General features: G+C 36.9%; 6 non-coding genes across 6 annotated transcripts; 5 read left to right on the forward strand and 1 right to left on the reverse strand.

Annotated features, from left to right (window-relative positions):
• The first annotated feature begins 1466 nt into the window (after positions 1-1466).
• On the forward strand, positions 1467-1540 carry TRNAT-AGU (transfer RNA threonine (anticodon AGU)). Its single transcript has one exon. It is a non-coding gene; the product is annotated as a tRNA-Thr (tRNA).
• Positions 1541-4388: 2848 nt separating this feature from the next.
• On the forward strand, positions 4389-4462 carry TRNAT-AGU (transfer RNA threonine (anticodon AGU)). The gene has a single exon. It is a non-coding gene; the product is annotated as a tRNA-Thr (tRNA).
• A 3155-nt stretch (positions 4463-7617) lies between these two features.
• Positions 7618-7699, reverse strand: TRNAS-GCU (transfer RNA serine (anticodon GCU)). Its single transcript has one exon. It is a non-coding gene; the product is annotated as a tRNA-Ser (tRNA).
• A 583-nt stretch (positions 7700-8282) lies between these two features.
• Positions 8283-8356, forward strand: TRNAT-AGU (transfer RNA threonine (anticodon AGU)). The gene has a single exon. It is a non-coding gene; the product is annotated as a tRNA-Thr (tRNA).
• Positions 8357-9915: 1559 nt separating this feature from the next.
• On the forward strand, positions 9916-9989 carry TRNAT-AGU (transfer RNA threonine (anticodon AGU)). The gene has a single exon. It is a non-coding gene; the product is annotated as a tRNA-Thr (tRNA).
• Positions 9990-12839: 2850 nt separating this feature from the next.
• TRNAT-AGU (transfer RNA threonine (anticodon AGU)) lies at positions 12840-12913 on the forward strand. The gene has a single exon. It is a non-coding gene; the product is annotated as a tRNA-Thr (tRNA).
• Positions 12914-13737: the final 824 nt, after the last annotated feature.

The following is a 13737-nucleotide window of genomic DNA, read 5'->3' on the forward strand; positions in this document are numbered from 1 at the left end:
TGGGAGTAAGAATCTGCTATAAGTGCTAAAGAGGAAGAAAGATGGAATCAAGCATGAAAAAAGTAAAACCAGTGGATTTTATTTTACTATTTTGAAATGCCTCCTCCTTACGTATCTGACTCTCTAAGCAAAGTTTGATAGCAGCCTTCTTGAATGGTAGAAGGTTTAAACTTTCATGTTTGAAGAATTCATTGCTTGGGCAGAAAATAAAACCTTTAGCTGGAAACTTAAAAGAATCAGAAAAGAAATAGGACAGATTGAGTTCAAAGCCATGCATGCAACATCAAATTGGCCTTTGCTAAGTCTCTGTGATAGTGCAATAGTGGGAGTAAGAATCTGCTATAAGTGCTAAAGAGGAAGAAAGATGGAATCAAGCATGAAAAAAGTAAAACCAGTGGATTTTATTTTACTATTTTGAAATGCCTCCTCCTTACGTATCTGACTCTCTAAGCAAAGTTTGATAGCAGCCTTCTTGAATGGTAGAAGATTTAAACTTTCATGTTTGAAGAATTCATTGCTTGGGCAGAAAATAAAACCTTGAGCTGGAAATTTAAAAGAATCAGAAAAGAAATAGGACAGATTGAATTCAAAGCCATGCATGCATAGCTCAATCTCTTAACTGCATTGTTAATGTATCATCTTAACTACGCAGCCAACTTGCCTGCATGAACATGTAGAAACCAGACGATAGGACTATAGCAACTTTCTTGAAAGAGAAAATAATCAACTTTCATGCTTGAAGTATACACCATTTTGCCTAAAAATGAAAGCCAATTTTGTCAAAGGGAAAGAAGCAGATTATACCGATGAGAATGGGATTCGAACCCATGCATGCAGAGCCCAATGGATTAAAAGTCCATCGCATTAACCACTCGGCCACCTCGTCTACTTGACCAAGTTTAAATTAGGAGGTAAGATCTCATGAGGATTTTAAGCTGTCAGGGTGTTTTTGCTGAAGATTGTATAAAGGCTTTTGGCAGTGTGGCCTCATCTCATCTAGAGTATCTATTGTCTAAAGTTAGATTAGGACAAACCTTATCAGAAATGAACCAGTGCAAAGGGTTTTAATAGCAACTTATCAATCATTCCTAATTGTTTCTACTTTTGGCACTGTAGTGGCATTCTTTCAATCTGTCTATTCTGTCTCATGACTGGGAAGCAAAACAAGTCCCAATTTCCAGCTGTGATAAAAGATGGATCATTTAATTAGGGAACTTCAAATACCAAGCCCTTGTTCTCGATACAGCTTCTGTCGCATTCTGCAAATTTGTCATGGTCCTTTTCGAGAATGCTCTTCAAAAAATACTCGGTTTCTTAATTGCCATGACTGAGAGCGACATCTTATTCAATGCTTCTGCTGTGCGTGGAATGGAACTGAAGCTCAATGTTGTTTTGCTCAATTAACCACTTGAAATTATCGATTAGTGACTAAATCTTCCCTGGCTTTCCCGTCCTCACCAGCTTGTGGTGTTGTGGCTTAGTTGGTTAAAGTGTCTGTCTAGTAAACAGGAGATACTGAGTTCAAATCTCAGCAGTGCCTTCTTTTCATCTTCTCAGTATGAAGCTTTCTATCCTCATAGTGGGACAACATCAAATTGGCCTTTGCTAAGTCTCTGTGATAGTGCAATAGTGGGAGTAAGAATCTGCTATAAGTGCTAAAGAGGAAGAAAGATGGAATCAAGCATGAAAAAAGTAGAACCAATGGATTTTATTTTACTATTTTGAAATGCCTCCTCCTTACGTATCTGACTCTCTAAGCAAAGTTTGATAGCAGCCTTCTTGAATGGTAGAAGATTTAAACTTTCATGTTTGAATAATTCATTGCTTGGGCAGAAAATAAAACCTTGAGCTGGAAACTTAAAAGAATCAGAAAAGAAATAGTACAGATTGAATTCAAAGCCATGCATGCAACATCAAATTGGCCTTTGCTAAGTCTCTGTGATAGTGCAATAGTGGGAGTAAGAATCTGCTATAAGTGCTAAAGAGGAAGAAAGATGGAATCAAGCATGAAAAAAGTAGAACCAATGGATTTTATTTTACTATTTTGAAATGCCTCCTCCTTACGTATCTGACTCTCTAAGCAAAGTTTGATAGCAGCCTTCTTGAATGGTAGAAGATTTAAACTTTCATGTTTGAATAATTCATAGCTTGGGCAGAAAATAAAACCTTGAGCTGGAAACTTAAAAGAATCAGAAAAGAAATAGTACAGATTGAATTCAAAGCCATGCATGCAACATCAAATTGGCCTTTGCTAAGTCTCTGTGATAGTGCAATAGTGGGAGTAAGAATCTGCTATAAGTGCTAAAGAGGAAGAAAGATGGAATCAAGCATGAAAAAAGTAAAACCAGTGGATTTTATTTTACTATTTTGAAATGCCTCCTCCTTACGTATCTGACTCTCTAAGCAAAGTTTGATAGCAGCCTTCTTGAATGGTAGAAGGTTTAAACTCTCAAGTTTGAAGAATTCATTGCTTGGGCAGAAAATAAAACCTTGAGCTGGAAACTTAAAAGAATCAGAAAAGAAATAGGACAGATTGAGTTCAAAGCCATGCATGCAACATCAAATTGGCCTTTGCTAAGTCTCTGTGATAGTGCAATAGTGGGAGTAAGAATCTGATATAAGTGCTAAAGAGGAAGAAAGATGGAATCAAGCATGAAAAAAGTAAAACCAGTGGATTTTATTTTACTATTTTGAAATGCCTCCTCCTTACGTATCTGACTCTCTAAACAAAGTTTGATAGCAGCCTTCTTGAATGGTAGAAGGTTTAAACTTTCATGTTTGAAGAATTCATTGCTTGGGCAGAAAATAAAACCTTGAGCTGGAAACTTAAAAGAATCAGAAAAGAAATAGGACAGATTGAGTTCAAAGCCATGCATGCAACATCAAATTGGCCTTTGCTAAGTCTCTGTGATAGTGCAATAGTGGGAGTAAGTATCTGCTATAAGTGCTAAAGAGGAAGAAAGATGGAATCAAGCATGAAAAAAGTAAAACCAGTGGATTTTATTTTACTATTTTGAAATGCCTCCTCCTTACGTATCTGACTCTCTAAGCAAAGTTTGATAGCAGCCTTCTTGAATGGTAGAAGGTTTAAACTTTCATGTTTGAAGAATTCATTGCTTGGGCAGAAAATAAAACCTTGAGCTGGAAACTTAAAAGAATCAGAAAAGATACAGGACAGATTGAGTTCAAAGCCATGCATGCAACATCAAATTGGCCTTTGCTAAGTCTCTGTGATAGTGCAATAGTGGGAGTAAGAATCTGCTATAAGTGCTAAAGAGGAAGAAAGATGGAATCAAGCATGAAAAAAGTAAAACCAGTGGATTTTATTTTACTATTTTGAAATGCCTCCTCCTTACGTATCTGACTCTCTAAGCAAAGTTTGATAGCAGCCTTCTTGAATGGTAGAAGATTTAAACTTTCATGTTTGAAGAATTCATTGCTTGGGCAGAAAATAAAACCTTGAGCTGGAAACTTAAAAGAATCAGAAAAGAAATAGGACAGATTGAATTCAAAGCCATGCATGCATAGCTCAATCTCTTAACTGCATTGTTAATGTATCATCTTAACTACGCAGCCAACTTGCCTGCATGAACATGTAGAAACCAGACGATAGGACTATAGCAACTTTCTTGAAAGAGAAAATAATCAACTTTCATGCTTGAAGTATACACCATTTTGCCTAAAAATGAAAGCCAATTTTGTCAAAGGGAAAGAAACAGATTATACTGACGAGGATGGGATTCGAACCCATGCATGCAAAGCACAATGGATTAAAAGTCCATCGCATTAACCACACGGCAACCTCGTCTACTTGACCAAGTTTAAATTAGGAGGTAAGATCTCATGAGGATTTTAAGCTGTCAGGGTGTTTTTGCTGAAGATTGTATAAAGGCTTTTGGCAGTGTGGCCTCATCTCATCTAGAGTATCTATTGTCTAAAGTTAGATTAGGACAAACCTTATCAGAAATGAACCAGTGCAAAGGGTTTTAATAGCAACTTATCAATCATTCCTAATTGTTTCTACTTTTGGCACTGTAGTGGCATTCTTTCAATCTGTCTATTCTGTCTCATGACTGGGAAGCAAAACAAGTCCCAATTTCCAGCTGTGATAAAAGATGGATCATTTAATTATGGAACTTCAAATACCAAGCCCTTGTTCTCGATACAGCTTCTGTCGCATTCTGCAAATTTGTCATGGTCCTTTTCGAGAATGCTCTTCAAAAAATACTCGGTTTCTTAATTGCCATGACTGAGAGCGACATCTTATTCAATGCTTCTGCTGTGCGTGGAATGGAACTGAAGCTCAATGTTGTTTTGCTCAATTAACCACTTGAAATTATCGATTAGTGACTAAATCTTCCCTGGCTTTCCCGTCCTCACCAGCTTGTGGTGCTGTGGCTTAGTTGGTTAAAGTGCCTGTCTAGTAAACAGGAGATACTGAGTTCAAATCTCAGCAGTGCCTTCTTTTCATCTTCTCAGTATGAAGCTTTCTATCCTCATAGTGGGACAACATCAAATTGGCCTTTGCTAAGTCTCTGTGATAGTGCAATAGTGGGAGTAAGAATCTGCTATAAGTGCTAAAGAGGAAGAAAGATGGAATCAAGCATGAAAAAAGTAGAACCAATGGATTTTATTTTACTATTTTGAAATGCCTCCTCCTTACGTATCTGACTCTCTAAGCAAAGTTTGATAGCAGCCTTCTTGAATGGTAGAAGATTTAAACTTTCATGTTTGAATAATTCATTGCTTGGGCAGAAAATAAAACCTTGAGCTGGAAACTTAAAAGAATCAGAAAAGAAATAGTACAGATTGAATTCAAAGCCATGCATGCAACATCAAATTGGCCTTTGCTAAGTCTCTGTGATAGTGCAATAGTGGGAGTAAGAATCTGCTATAAGTGCTAAAGAGGAAGAAAGATGGAATCAAGCATGAAAAAAGTAAAACCAGTGGATTTTATTTTACTATTTTGAAATGCCTCCTCCTTACGTATCTGACTCTCTAAGCAAAGTTTGATAGCAGCCTTCTTGAATGGTAGAAGGTTTAAACTTTCAAGTTTGAAGAATTCATTGCTTGGGCAGAAAATAAAACCTTGAGCTGGAAACTTAAAAGAATCAGAAAAGAAATAGGACAGATTGAGTTCAAAGCCATGCATGCAACATCAAATTGGCCTTTGCTAAGTCTCTGTGATAGTGCAATAGTCGGAGTAAGAATCTGATATAAGTGCTAAAGAGGAAGAAAGATGGAATCAAGCATGAAAAAAGTAAAACCAGTGGATTTTATTTTACTATTTTGAAATGCCTCCTCCTTACGTATCTGACTCTCTAAGCAAAGTTTGATAGCAGCCTTCTTGAATGGTAGAAGGTTTAAACTTTCATGTTTGAAGAATTCATTGCTTGGGCAGAAAATAAAACCTTGAGCTGGAAATTTAAAAGAATCAGAAAAGAAATAGGACAGATTGAGTTCAAAGCCATGCATGCAACATCAAATTGGCCTTTGCTAAGTCTCTGTGATAGTGCAATAGTGGGAGTAACAATCTGCTATAAGTGCTAAAGAGGAAGAAAGATGGAATCAAGCATGAAAAAAGTAAAACCAGTGGATTTTATTTTACTATTTTGAAATGCCTCCTCCTTACGTATCTGACTCTCTAAGCAAAGTTTGATAGCAGCCTTCTTGAATGGTAGAAGGTTTAAACTTTCATGTTTGAAGAATTCATTGCTTGGGCAGAAAATAAAACCTTGAGCTGGAAACTTAAAAGAATCAGAAAAGAAATAGGACAGATTGAGTTCAAAGCCATGCATGCAACATCAAATTGGCCTTTGCTAAGTCTCTGTGATAGTGCAATAGTGGGAGTAAGAATCTGCTATAAGTGCTAAAGAGGAAGAAAGATGAAATCAAGCATGAAAAAAGTAAAACCAGTGGATTTTATTTTACTATTTTGAAATGCCTCCTCCTTACGTATATGACTCTCTAAGCAAAGTTTGATAGCAGCCTTCTTGAATGGTAGAAGATTTAAACTTTCATGTTTGAAGAATTCATTGCTTGGGCAGAAAATAAAACCTTGAGCTGGAAACTTAAAAGAATCAGAAAAGAAATAGGACAGATTGAGTTCAAAGCCATGCATGCAACATCAAATTGGCCTTTGCTAAGTCTCTGTGATAGTGCAATAGTGGGAGTAAGAATCTGCTATAAGTGCTAAAGAGGAAGAAAGATGGAATCAAGCATGAAAAAAGTAAAACCAGTGGATTTTATTTTACTATTTTGAAATGCCTCCTCCTTACGTATATGACTCTCTAAGCAAAGTTTGATAGCAGCCTTCTTGAATGGTAGAAGATTTAAACTTTCATGTTTGAAGAATTCATTGCTTGGGCAGAAAATAAAACCTTGAGCTGGAAACTTAAAAGAATCAGAAAAGAAATAGGACAGATTGAATTCAAAGCCATGCATGCAACATCAAATTGGCCTTTGCTAAGTCTCTGTGATAGTGCACTAGTGGGAGTAAGAATCTGCTATAAGTGCTAAAGAGGAAGAAAGATGGAATCAAGCATGAAAAAAGTAAAACCAGTGGATTTTATTTTACTATTTTGAAATGCCTCCTCCTTACGTATTTGACTCTCTAAGCAAAGTTTGATAGCAGCCTTCTTGAATGGTAGAAGGTTTAAACTTTCATGTTTGAAGAATTCATTGCTTGGGCAGAAAATAAAACCTTGAGCTGGAAACTTAAAAGAATCAGAAAAGAAATAGGACAGATTGAGTTCAAAGCCATGCATGCAACATCAAATTGGCCTTTGCTAAGTCTCTGTGATAGTGCAATAGTGGGAGTAAGAATCTGCTATAAGTGCTAAAGAGGAAGAAAGATGGAATCAAGCATGAAAAAAGTAAAACCAGTGGATTTTATTTTACTATTTTGAAATGCCTCCTCCTTACGTATATGACTCTCTAAGCAACGTTTGATAGCAGCCTTCTTGAATGGTAGAAGATTTAAACTTTCATGTTTGAAGAATTCATTGCTTGGGCAGAAAATAAAACCTTGAGCTGGAAACTTAAAAGAATCAGAAAAGAAATAGGACAGATTGAGTTCAAAGCCATGCATGCAACATCAAATTGGCCTTTGCTAAGTCTCTGTGATAGTGCAATAGTGGGAGTAAGAATCTGCTATAAGTGCTAAAGAGGAAGAAAGATGGAATCAAGCATGAAAAAAGTAAAACCAGTGGATTTTATTTTACTATTTTGAAATGCCTCCTCCTTACGTATATGACTCTCTAAGCAAAGTTTGATAGCAGCCTTCTTGAATGGTAGAAGATTTAAACTTTCATGTTTGAAGAATTCATTGCTTGGGCAGAAAATAAAACCTTGAGCTGGAAACTTAAAAGAATCAGAAAAGAAATAGGACAGATTGAATTCAAAGCCATGCATGCATAGCTCAATCTCTTAACTGCATTGTTAATGTATCATCTTAACTACGCAGCCAACTTGCCTGCATGAACATGTAGAAACCAGACGATAGTACTATAGCAGCTTTCTTGAAAGAGAAAAGAATCAACTTTCATGCTTGAAGTATACACCATTTTGCCTAAAAATGAAAGCCAATCTTGTCAATGTGAAAGAAGCAGATTATACCGACGAGGATGGGATTCGAACCCATGCATGCAGAGCACAATGGATTAGCAGTCCATCGCCTTAACCACTCGGCCACCTCATCTACATGACTAAGTATAAATTAGGAGGTAAGATCTCATGAGGATTTTAAGCTGTCAGGGTGTTTTTGCTGAAGATTGTATAAAGGCTTTTGGCAGTGTGGCCTCATCTCATCTCCTAGAGTATCTATTGTCTAAAGTTAGATTAGGACAAACCTTATCAGAAATGAACCAGTGCAAAGGGTTTTAATAGCAACTTATCAATCATTCCTAATTGTTTCTACTTTTGGCACTGCAGTGGTATTCTTTCAATCTGTCTATTCTGTCTCATGACTGGGAAGCAAAACAAGTCCCAATTTCCAGCTGTGATAAAAAATGGATCATTTAATTATGGAACTTCAAATCCCGAGCCCTTGTTCTCGATACGGCTTCTGTCACATTCTGCAAATTTGTCATGGTCCTTTTCGAGAATGCTCTTCAAAAAATACTCGGTTTCTTAATTGCCATGACTGAGAGCGACATCTTATTCAATGCTTCTGCTGTGCGTGGAATGGAACTGAAGCTCAATGCTGTTTTGCTCATTTATCCACTTGAAATTATCGATTAGTGACTAAATCTTCCCTGGCTTTCCCATTTTCACCAGCTTGTGGTGCTGTGGCTTAGTTGGTTAAAGCGCCTGTCTAGTAAACAGAAAATCCTGAGTTCAAATCTCAGCAGTGCCTTCTTTTCATCTTCTCAGTATGAAGCTTTCTATCCTCATAGTGGGACAACATCAAATTGGCCTTTGTTAAGTCTCTGTGATAGTGCAATAGTGGGAGTAAGAATCTGCTATAAGTGCTAAAGAGGAAGAAAGATGGAATCAAGCATGAAAAAAGTAAAACCAGTGGGTTTTATTTTACTATTTTGAAATGCCTCCTCATTACGGATCTGACTCTCTAAGCAAAGTTTGATAGCAGCCTTCTTGAATGGTAGAAGATTTAAACTTTCATGTTTGAAGAATTCATTGCTTGGGGAGAAAATAAAACCTTGAGCTGGAAACTTAAAAGAATCAGAAAAGAAATAGGACAGATTGAATTCAAAGCACTGCATGCAACATCAAATTGGCCTTTGCTAAGTCTCTGTGATAGTGCAATAGTGGGAGTTAGAATCTGCTATAAGTGCTAAAGAGGAAGAAAGATGGAATCAAGCATGAAAAAAGTAAAACCAGTGGATTTTATTTTACTATTTTGAAATGCCTCCTCCTTACGTATCTGACTCTCTAAGCAAAGTTTGATAGCAGCCTTCTTGAATGGTAGAAGATTTAAACTTTCATGTTTGAAGAATTCATTGCTTGGGCAGAAAATAAAACCTTGAGCTGGAAACTTAAAAGAATCAGAAAAGAAATAGGACAGATTGAATTCAAAGCCATGCATGCATAGCTCAATCTCTTAACTGCATTGTTAATGTATCATCTTAACTACGCAGCCAACTTGCCTGCATGAACATGTAGAAACCAGACGATAGGACTATAGCAGCTTTCTTGAAAGAGAAAATAATCAACTTTCATGCTTGAAGTATACACCATTTTGCCTAAAATTGAAAGCCAATTTTGTCAAAGGGAAAGAAGCAGATTATACCGACGAGGATGGAATTCGAACCCAAGCATGCAGAGCACAATGGATTAAAAGTCCATCGCATTAACCACTCGGCCACCTCGTCTACTTGACCAAGTTTAAATTAGGAGGTAAGATCTCATGAGGATTTTAAGCTGTCAGGGTGTTTTTGCTGAAGATTGTATAAAGGCTTTTGGCAGTGTGGCCTCATCTCATCTCCTAGAGTATCTATTGTCTAAAGTTAGATTAGGACAAACCTTATCAGAAATGAACCAGTGCAAAGGGTTTTAATAGCAACTTATCAATCGTTCCTAATTGTTTCTACTTTTGGCACTGTAGTGGCATTCTTTCAATCTGTCTATTCTGTCTCATGACTGGGAAGCAAAACAAGTCCCAATTTCCAGCTGTGATAAAAGATGGATCATTTAATTATGGAACTTCAAATACCAAGCCCTTGTTCTCGATACAGCTTCTGTCGCATTCTGCAAATTTGTCATGGTCCTTTTCGAGAATGCTCTTCAAAAAATACTCGGTTTCTTAATTGCCATGACTGAGAGCGACATCTTATTCAATGCTTCTGCTGTGCGTGGAATGGAACTGAAGCTCAATGTTGTTTTGCTCAATTAACCACTTGAAATTATCGATTAGTGACTAAATCTTCCCTGGCTTTCCCGTCCTCACCAGCTTGTGGTGCTGTGGCTTAGTTGGTTAAAGTGCCTGTCTAGTAAACAGGAGATACTGAGTTCAAATCTCAGCAGTGACTTCTTTTCATCTTCTCAGTATGAAGCTTTCTTTCCTCATAGTGGGACAACATCAAATTGGCCTTTCCTAAGTCTCTGTGATAGTGCAATAGTGGGAGTAAGAATCTGCTATAAGTGCTAAAGAGGAAGAAAGATGGAATCAAGCATGAAAAAAGTAGAACCAATGGATTTTATTTTACTATTTTGAAATGCCTCCTCCTTACGTATCTGACTCTCTAAGCAAAGTTTGATAGCAGCCTTCTTGAATGGTAGAATATTTAAACTTTCATGTTTGAAGAATTCATTGCTTGGGCAGAAAATAAAACCTTGAGCTGGAAACTTAAAAGAATCAGAAAAGAAATATTACAGATTGAATTCAAAGCCATGCATGCAACATCAAATTGGCCTTTGCTAAGTCTCTGTGATAGTGCAATAGTGGGAGTAAGAATCTGCTATAAGTGCTAAAGAGGAAGAAAGATGGAATCAAGCATGAAAAAAGTAAAACCAGTGGATTTTATTTTACTATTTTGAAATGCCTCCTCCTTACGTATCTGACTCTCTAAGCAAAGTTTGATAGCAGCCTTCTTGAATGGTAGAAGATTTAAACTTTCATGTTTGAAGAATTCATTGCTTGGGCAGAAAATAAAACCTTGAGCTGGAAACTTAAAAGAATCAGAAAAGAAATAGGACAGATTGAATTCAAATCCATGCATGCAACATCAAATTGGCCTTTGCTAAGTCTCTGTGATAGTGCAATAGTGGGAGTAAGAATCTGCTTTAAGTGCTAAAGAGGAAGAAAGATGGAATCAAGAATGAAAAAAGTAGAACCAGTGGATTTTATTTTACTATTTTGAAATACCTCCTCCTTACGTATCTGACTCTCTAAGCAAAGTTTGATAGCAGCCTTCTTGAATGGTAGAAGATTTAAACTTTCATATTTGAAGAATTCATTGCTTGGGCAGAAAATAAAACCTTGAGCTGGAAACTTAAAAGAATCAGAAAAGAAATAGGACAGATTGAATTCAAAGCCATGCATGCAACATCAAATTGGCCTTTGCTAAGTCTCTGTGATAGTGCAATAGTGGGAGTAAGAATCTGCTATAAGTGCTAAAGAGGAAGAAAGATGGAATCAAGCATGAAAAAAGTAAAACCAGTGGATTTTATTTTACTATTTTGAAATGCCTCCTCCTTACGGATCTGACTCTCTAAGCAAAGTTTGATAGCAGCCTTCTTGAATGGTAGAAGATTTAAACTTTCATGTTTGAAGAATTCATTGCTTGGGCAGAAAATAAAACCTTGAGCTGGAAACTTAAAAGAATCAGAAAAGAAATAGGACAGATTGAATTCAAAGCCATGCATGCAACATCAAATTGGCCTTTGCTAAGTCTCTGTGATAGTGCAATAGTGGGAGTAAGAATCTGCTATAAGTGCTAAAGAGGAAGAAAGATGGAATCAAGCATGAAAAAAGTAAAACCAGTGGATTTTATATTACTATTTTGAAATGCCTCCTCCTTACGGATCTGACTCTCTAAGCAAAGTTTGATAGCAGCCTTCTTGAATGGTAGAAGATTTAAACTTTCATGTTTGAAGAATTCATTGCTTGGGCAGAAAATAAAACCTTGAGCTGGAAACTTAAAAGAATCAGAAAAGAAATAGGACAGATTGAATTCAAACCATGCATGCAACATCAAATTGGCCTTTGCTAAGTCTCTGTGATAGTGCAATAGTGGGAGTAAGAATCTGCTATAAGTGCTAAAGAGGAAGAAAGATGGAATCAAGCATGAAAAAAGTAAAACCAGTGGATTTTATTTTACTATTTTGAAATGCCTCCTCCTTACGTATCTGACTCTCTAAGCAAAGTTTGATAGCAGCCTTCTTGAATGGTAGAAGATTTAAACTTTCATGTTTGAAGAATTCATTGCTTGGGCAGAAAATAAAACCTTGAGCTGGAAACTTAAAAGAATCAGAAAAGAAATAGGACAGATTGAATTCAAATCCATGCATGCATAGCTCAATCTCTTAACTGCATTGTTAATGCATCATCTTAACTACACAACCAACTTGCCTGCATGAACATGTAGAAACCAGACGATAGGACTATTGCAGCTTTCTTGAAAGAGAAAAGAATCAATTTTCATGCTTGAAGTATACACCATTTTGCCTAAAAATGAAAGCCTTTCTTGTCAAAGGGAAAGAAGCAGATTATACCGACGAGGAGGGGATTCGAACCCATGCATGCAGAGCACAATGGATTAGCTGTCCATTGCCTCAACCACTCGGCCATCTCATCTACATGACTAAGTTTAAATTAGGAGGTAAGATCTCATGAGGATTTTAAGCTGTCAGGGTGTTTTTGCTGAAGATTGTATAAAGGCTTTTGGCAGTGTGGCCTTATCTCATCTCCTAGAGTATCTATTGTCTAAAGTTAGATTAGGACAAACCTTATCAGAAATGAACCAGTGCAAAGGGTTTTAATAGCAACTTATCAATCATTCCTAATTGTTTCAACTTTTGGCACTGCAGTGGCATTCTTTCAATCTGTCTATTCTGTCTCATGACTGGGAAGCAAAACAAGTCCCAATTTCCAGCTGTGATAAAAGATGGATCATTTAATTATGGAACTTCAAATCCCAAGCCCTTGTTCTCGATACGGCTTCTGTCACATTCTGCAAATTTGTCATGGTCCTTTTCGAGAATGCTCTTCAAAAAATACTCGGTTTCTTAATTGCCATGACTGAGAGCGACATCTTATTCAATGCTTCTGCTGTGCGTGGAATGGAACTGAAGCTCAATGTTGTTTTGCTCAATTAACCACTTGAAATTATCGATTAGTGACTAAATCTTCCCTGGCTTTCCCGTCCTCACCAGCTTGTGGTGCTGTGGCTTAGTTGGTTAAAGTGCCTGTCTAGTAAACAGGAGATCCTGAGTTCAAATCTGAGCAGTGCCTTCCTTTCATCTTCTCAGTATGAAGCTTTCTATCCTCATAGTGGGACAACATCAAATTGGCCTTTGCTAAGTCTCTGTTAGAGTGCAATAGTGGGAGTAAGAATCTGCTATAAGTGCTAAAGAGGAAGAAAGATGGAATCAAGCATGAAAAAAGTAGAACCAGTGGATTTTATTTTACTATTTTGAAATGCCTCCTCCTTACGTATCTGACTCTCTAAGCAAAGTTTGATAGCAGCCTTCTTGAATGGTAGAGGATTTAAACTTTCATGTTTGAATAATTCATTGCTTGGGCAGAAAATAAAACCTTGAGCTGGAAACTTAAAAGAATCAGAAAAGAAATAGGACAGATTGAATTCAAAGCCATGCATGCAACATCAAATTGGCCTTTGCTAAGTCTCTGTGATAGTGCACTAGTGGGAGTAAGAATCTGCTATAAGTGCTAAAGAGGAAGAAAGATGGAATCAAGCATGAAAAAAGTAAAACCAGTGGATTTTATTTTACTATTTTGAAATGCCTCCTCCTTACGTATCTGACTCTCTAAGCAAAGTTTGATAGCAGTCTTCTTGAATGGTAGAAGATTTAAACTTTCATGTTTGAAGAATTCATTGCTTGGGCAGAAAATAAAACCTTGAGCTGGAAACTTAAAAGAATCAGAAAAGAAATAGGACAGATTGAATTCAAAGCCATGCATGCATAGCTCAATCTCTTAACTGCATTGTTAATGTATCATCTTAACTACGCAGCCAACTTGCCTGCATGAACATGTAGAAACCAGACGATAGGACTATAGCAGCTTTCTTGAAAGAGAAAATAATCAACTTTCAT

The sequence above is a fragment of the Phyllobates terribilis genome, unplaced genomic scaffold, assembly GCF_046119375.1.
Source record: "Phyllobates terribilis strain yellow unplaced genomic scaffold, ASM4611937v1 Scaffold_9__5_contigs__length_417890890, whole genome shotgun sequence".
NCBI classification, from domain to species: Eukaryota; Metazoa; Chordata; class Amphibia; order Anura; family Dendrobatidae; genus Phyllobates; species Phyllobates terribilis.